The sequence below is a fragment of the Azolla caroliniana genome, unplaced genomic scaffold (assembly GCF_043228905.1).
Source record: "Azolla caroliniana isolate FFs.n. ecotype wild unplaced genomic scaffold, voAzoCaro1.0.p SCAF_4, whole genome shotgun sequence".
NCBI classification, from domain to species: Eukaryota; Viridiplantae; Streptophyta; class Polypodiopsida; order Salviniales; family Salviniaceae; genus Azolla; species Azolla caroliniana.
In genome coordinates this window covers 21,318,537-21,325,974 of record NW_028230439.1, presented here as the reverse complement: position 1 = coordinate 21,325,974, position 7,438 = coordinate 21,318,537, and positions in this window count along the sequence as shown.

Sequence of the window (7,438 nt, the reverse complement as noted above, 5' to 3'; positions counted from 1 at the left end):
CCAAGCCCACATGCTTGGCTATATTCGGGATTTGAAAACGCCGAAAGAAGCTTGGGGAAATCTCAAGAAGATTTTTGGGGCCAATACGGCTACACGAAAGCTCCAACTTCGACAGAACCTAAACAACATGCAACAGAGGGACATGTTCCTCACCAACTATACCTTGAAGATCAAGGAGCTGTGCGATGCCCTCGATTCGATTAATGTCGTCATCGACGATGAAGAAATGGTGCAAATATGCCTCGGAGGCTTGGCACCTCAATTTGGCACGATCAGATAGGTCATTCTTGCGAGGGAGAACCCTCCCCGATGATGAAGAAATGGTGCAAATATGCCTCGGCAGCTTGGCACCTCGATTCGGCACGATCAGATTGCCCATTCTTGCGAGGGAGAACCCTCCCCGACGATGACGAAATGGTGCAAATATGTCTCAGCGGCTTGGCACCTCGATTCGGCATGATCAGATCGGCCATTCTTGTGATGGAGAACCCTCCCTGATGATGACGAAATGGTGCAAATATGCCTCGGTGGATTGGCACCTCGATTCGGCATGCTTAGATCGACCATTCTTGCGAGGAAGAACCCTCCGTCCTTTTTCAGCCTTAAATCCATTCTATTGGTCGAAGAAAATCATGTTCGACAAAGGAACAATGCGTCTGATGGTTAGATGCTCTACTCACAGTCGAATGATAGAAGAGGATTCGGCCGTGAAAATAGAGGTTGGTTCGGACGAGGCCGACATGGTCGGCCGACCCAAGAGCATAACTCCCACCAATGGCAAGAGGACAGGAACAATCCCAGAGAGTTTGGCAGAAGGGGGAGCCACCCCACCAGACCGAGCAATCGTAACAACCCGATCGAATGCGGGTACTGTGGAAAACACGACCACTATGAAGAGGAGTGCCGAAAAATGATATGAGACTCGGCGTCGACTAGCCGACAACTCATGAACTACGCTTCGAATTCTGACTACGAAGATCATGGTAGGATGTTCGTAATAAGGCATGAAGCACATTCGATGTCAGCTCAGGCCCCGACTAGCACCTCAGATTCTTCAGATAGCATATAGTTTGTCGACTTGGGAGCATCCAATCACATGACGTCCCATGAAGATTGGTTCCGAGAATTACGAAAGCCCGATTAACCTAGCTATGTTGAAATTAGAGATGATACGACTCACCCAATTCGGCATGTCGAAAATGTTCCATTCGGAAATGACGGCAAACAAACCTACCTCAAGAACGTCTTGCATGTCCCAACCATCACAAAGAACCTGGTCTCTGTCGGCCAGATTGTCGAACAAGATATGCAGGTACGATTCATTAATGAAGGGTGTTTCATCGAAAAGGATGATGATTCAAATCATAGTGCATGGTCACCGAGAAGGCCAAATGTTCAACAAAGAACCTGGTCTCTGTCGGCCAGATTGTCGAACAAGGAATGCAGGTACGATTCATTAATGAAGGGTGTTTCATCGAAAAGGATGATGATTCAAATCATAGTGCATGGTCACCGAGAAGGCCAAATGTTCATCCTCGAATTAGAGGAGGTGAAATCGGCAATGTTCGCAAATGGCCTCAAAGTTGAAACAGACTTGAAACAGTGGCAAAGGAGAACCAACCACATCAATCTCCCCCCAATCTCCGAAAGCTCCAGAAGATATAATCAAATAGAGTCGTAATCGGACTCCCAACATTTACTGAGAAAGAGATTACGGGCATATGCGGGGCGTGCCAATATGAAAAACAACACCGACATCCATTCTCAAAAGAGAGGAATGTGAGTAAAGGGATCCTAGATGTAGTACTTTCAAATGTGTGGGGACTAGCCCAGACCGCAACATTCGGATGTTGCCACTACTATGTGTCATGATAACAGTCACATCATGCATCAAAAGGATCATGACACTCACATTATGACTCGAAAGGATTTGAACCCACGACCTTGTTGTACACATGTCAAATCCTTAACCATTGTATTAATATTCTTATATGTATAGTCTCTAGAATATGAGATCTAATATCATAGGAATATTCTATATTACTCTACATTCTAGAATGACCTAGAATATTCTAGAGTGTTCTATACCACTAGAACCTTCTAGAATACTCTAGAGATCTTCTAGATTACTCTACATTCTAGGATAACCTAGAATATTCTAGAGAGTTCTCTATTACTTATAAATAGGGATCTACCACCCATCCCAAACCTAAATTGGTTCAACGGCATTTTGTAGCCTACTCTTTGTAATCCATTTTACACTTCAATATAATAATTCTCTTTCAATTATCTCTCTATCTCTTTTTCTCTCTCTTTCTCTCTCTCAGTCTTGACAGTTTGAACCAATTTTTTTCCTTTCATCTCTTCATCTTCCACAAACCCTAACAAGTTCTCTTCTTCCTTCTCCTCTCCCCTCATAAGCTATGGAGTTCGTGAGCAAACAAGAATACATTCGTGTTCTTTCTGAGCTCGACATGCTCACGAATAAATTTGTGGCATTAGAGCATGAGAATCAAAGGCTACTTGGAGATCTACAACACGTGAGCGCCGAAAAAGCTCAACAATATGAAGAGTTATCACAGCGGGTTCATCAACTGGAGGCGACTATATTGTCATTACGAGAGCAAGCGTCGGGGGCTTAGAACTCCCCTAGAGAGCCAAAGATTAGCCTCCCTGCCAAGTTTGATGGTACGAGGTCTTTTTTTCGAGGCTTTTTGAATCAAGTTCGTCTAGTTATTCAGCTACATCCCAATCGGTATCCAACTGATGCTGCTCGTGTGGGATTAGTGGGAACTTTGCTATGCGGTACGGCGTTAGCATGGTTCGCACCACTTCTCGAGAAGAAATCACCATATGCTGGAGGATTTCGAGGCATTTGTTAAAGAGTTTCAAGCTAGTTTCGGAGACATCGACAACATTAGGACAACGATAAACAAGATTCGAAGACTCCGACAAGGAGATCGTCCCGCGTCGTCTTATGCAGCCGATTTCCGTCTCTTGGCATGTGATATCCCTTGGGATGAGGCAGCTTTAATGGATCAATTCCGTCAAGGTTTGAGAAATGATGTCAAAGATCTTCTTCTTACTTTCCCTGAAGATCCAAAGTCACTTATAGAAGCCATTAGTCGAGCTGTGCGATGTGATAATCGCCTATTTGAGCAACGTTCTGAGCGCCAACAAATGTTACGCCGCCAACCTGAGCAGACTTACGCTTCCGTAGTCGCAACGCCTCCACAAGTTTCTAGACCCATTACAAGGGATGGCCCAACTCCGATGGAAATAGAGTCAACACAACGTCGTGGGCCGTTATCAAATGCTAAGAAGCAACGACGTCGAGCGCATCGCCTCTGCCTGTATTGTGGTGGTCCAGGACATATAGCTGTAAATTGTCCACATAAACCTAGGCGTCAAGTATACCAAGTAAGTGCCCATGAAAACCCTACATCGAGTTCTATTGTTACTTCTAATAACATAAATAAGCCTCATAGTCCATGTCATGAGAATAGATTCGATGTCTTGAGTCAATTAGAGGATGTGTTAAACGAGTAAGTCCAGCCAAAATAGGAGCCATTTGGCTGGACCATCCTAGCTATGTAGAGTTAGTTCCTAGTCGTGGTTCCATTTCATCAAATCAAGAGAGTCGAGTTTTTTCAGCACAAGTCGAGCTTACCACATCTACATGTCATCGAGTCCTAGCCTCTGCCCTTCTAGATTCTAGAGCCAACTCTTGTTTCATGGATCGTGAATTTGCCTTGTCACAAAACATCCTCTTGAATAAGCTTCCCAACCCAGTAGCCGTAGGAGTCATCGATGGACGTCCCATAGCATCAGGAGATATAGTCGAGGAGTCCGAGCCAATTATGATAGTTCTTGGCAATTTGGCAAGCATAATCTCTTTCAATATTATTCGTAGTCCGGACCACCCAATAGTTCTAGGTCTCCCCTCGTTTGAACTCCATAACCCGAAGATTGATTGGATGAAAAGAACAATTGAGGAGACCCGGGAAAAAAGCACAAATCCCGCATCCCTCTCTCCTACATGTGCTAATAGATCCCCAGAGTTATCGCCCATCTCTTTACGACAGTTGCGGGAGGAAGGGGGGAACGAGGCCATGTTCGTTTTCGCAATAGTAGCAACTCCATCATCCACTTCACGTGACGCGGATATTAAACTACCAGAGAAATACAAGGAGTTTTCAGATGTCTTTGATAAGGTGAAGGCCAATACATTGCCGGAGCATCGGCCATACGACTGCCCTATTGACTTACAACTAGGGAAAGAACCTCCATGGGGCCCAATTTATAATCTCTCCCCTGTAGAGCTAGAGACTTTGCGGGAATATATTGATGAGAATCTGGCAAACGGATTCATTCGGCATTCTAGATCCCCTGCTGGTGCACCTATCTTCTTCGTTAAGAAGAAGAATGGGACTCTTCGGTTGGTCGTTGATTATCGAGGGCTAAACAAAGTGACTATCCGAAATAGATATGCTCTACCATTAATCCCGAATCTTTTGGAACGTCTCAGTGGTGCAAAATATTTCACGAAGTTGGACCTTCGCGGAGCATATAATCTAGTTCGGATTCGCCCGGGGGATGAATGGAAGACAACTTTCCGCACTCGCTATGGACATTTTGAGTATACAGTGATGCCATTTGGTCTCACGAATGCACCTGCTGTTTTCCAACATATGGCGAACAATATTTTTCAAGATTTTCTTGATATCTTCACTATAGTTTACCTAGATGATATTTTAATCTACTCAAAGACCCAAGAGGAGCATGATGCACATGTTCGTCAAGTACTGCGCCGACTCCGAGAATATGGTCTCTACGCAAAATTAGAAAAGTGTAGTTTCGGCCAGAATCAAGTGGAATTTTTGGGGTATGTTGTATCGTCAAATGGTATTGCTATGGACCCCATGAAGGTACAAGGAATTTTAGAGTGGCAATCACCCCTTTCAGTGCGTGATGTGCAATGTTTTCTCGGGTTTGCAAATTTTTATCGAAAATTTATTAAAGATTATTCCAAGGTTGTGCTTCCGCTTACTCAACTCACACATAAAGATCAACCATTTATATGGAGTTCAGATGCATCCGAGGCATTCGAAAGCTTAAAATGAGCATTTACAACGGCACCTATCTTAGCACATGTCGACCCAACAAAACGCTTCATCCTCGAAGCCGATGCATCCGATTTTGCACTAGGGAGTGTCCTCTCGCAGACTGGAGATGATGAACAACTACACCCTGTCGCCTTTCATTCACGAAAGTTTGAAGCTGCAGAGATCAACTACGAGATCCATGACAAAGAGCTTCTTGCAATCGTGGATTCGTTTCAATGGCGACATTTCCTAGAAGGTTCTTCTCAGCAGATCATTGTCTACAATGATCATAAGAACCTGACTTATTTCTAAAATGCTCGAGTCTTGAGTCAGCGACAAGCCCGATGGGCGCAATTTTTGACTCACTTCGACTTTATCATCATATATTGCCCTGGGATGCAGCAAGGAGAAGCATATGCTCTTTCTCGGCGCTCTTATATGGAACTTCGTCCAGGGGAACCTGCATTTGAGCATCAAAAACAAATCCTTTTGGGTCCTAATCGATTACGATTAATGGTAGTTAACGCCATAACAACTCTTGAAAATTCCACTCTTCTTGATTCCATTCGAGATCATATGGCCACTGATGATTTCGCCAAGGATGTTTTGGATCATATCGTCCCGGATCGTGCTTCTTGCTCACAGTCGAAAAATCCTCGTAATGACTATTGTCAGTTCTATTGGCATGATGGTTTTCTATTTCGACAAAATTTATTGTATGTTCCTGATGGTCCCCCATGGCTACAAGTTTTGCAACATTGCCATGAATCACCAATGGCTGGTCATTTTGGAGTTCACAAGACTCTAGAATTAATTTCTCGACGCTATTGGTGGCCTTGCCTTCGTCATTTTGTTGAGTATGTTCGGAGTTGTGATATATGTTGTCGATCAAAGAATCCCCATCACCGACCCTATGGCTTACTACAACCACTTCCCATTCCGAAAACACCTTGGAAGTCTATATCCTTGGACTTCATTACTGATCTCCCAGTTTCAAAAGGTTTTGATGCAATTCTCACAGTGGTTGATCGATTTACCAAAATGGCACATTTCTTGCCATGTACAAAGTCGATTACTAGTCAAGAGACGGCTGATCTCGTTATGCGGGAGGTATTTAAGCATCATGGTCTGCCGGATGATATTATTAGTGATCGTGGTCCACAATTCATCTCAAAGTTTTGGAAGCACCTGTTCAAACTTCTCCACATTTCAGTTAAGCTTTCTTCGGGCTATCATCCTGAAACAAATGGCCAAACAGAGCGCACCAACCAGACATTGGAACAATATCTTCGTTGTTTCATCAACTATCAACAAGATGATTGGGTTGCTTTTTTGCACTTGGCGGAATTCGCTTACAACAACTCAACCCATTCTTCTACAGGATATTCCCCATTTTTCGCAAATACGGGCTGTCATCCTCAGTGGACGATGAATGCGCATCCAGAAGTTCCTACCAACCCTGCTGCTGAGGATCATCTTAGTCGCCTCCAAGAAATTCAAGCTAACATTCTCCACAATTTGCACGATGCTCAATTTACACACAAGAGGCTTGTCGATCGTCATCGTCTAGACTCCTCAAAAAAGTTCCGCATTGGGGATCATGTATGGCTTCTCCAACACAACATCAAGACCACTCGACCTTGCAGTAAATTGGATTACCAACGTTTTGGCCCTTACATGATCACTGGTAAGATAAGTGATGTTGCATTTCGTCTTGACCTCCCTCCGCACATGCATCTTCATCCGGTGTTTCATGTATCCCTTTTGGAACCTTATACTACAAGTTCAATTCCGGGCCGTCTTACGACACCCCCCCCACCTGTCGAGTTCTTGGACGGGCCTGAATTTGAAGTTGTTGTCGTTCTCGATTCTAAAATCGTGCGCAACAAGTTGTATTACTTAGTCAATTGGCTAGGCTATACCCCCAATGATCGAACTTGGGAACCTGCCACAAATCTTTCTAATGCTGCAGAACTCGTCAATGCATTTCATCGCCAATATCCTTGTAAACCAGGTCCTAATACAAACCCTATGACCCGTGAGACGTGTCGTCGAAAAAGGGGGATAGTGTCATGATAACAGTCACATCATGCATCGAAAGGATCATGACACTCACATTATGACTCGAAAGGATTTGAACCCACGACCTTGTTGTACACATGTCAAATCCTTAACCATTGTATTAATATTCTTATATGTATAGTCTCTAGAATATGAGATCTAATATCATAGGAATATTCTATATTACTCTACATTCTAGAATGACCTAGAATATTCTAGAGTGTTCTATACCACTAGAACCTTCTAGAATACTCTAGAGATCTTCTAGATTA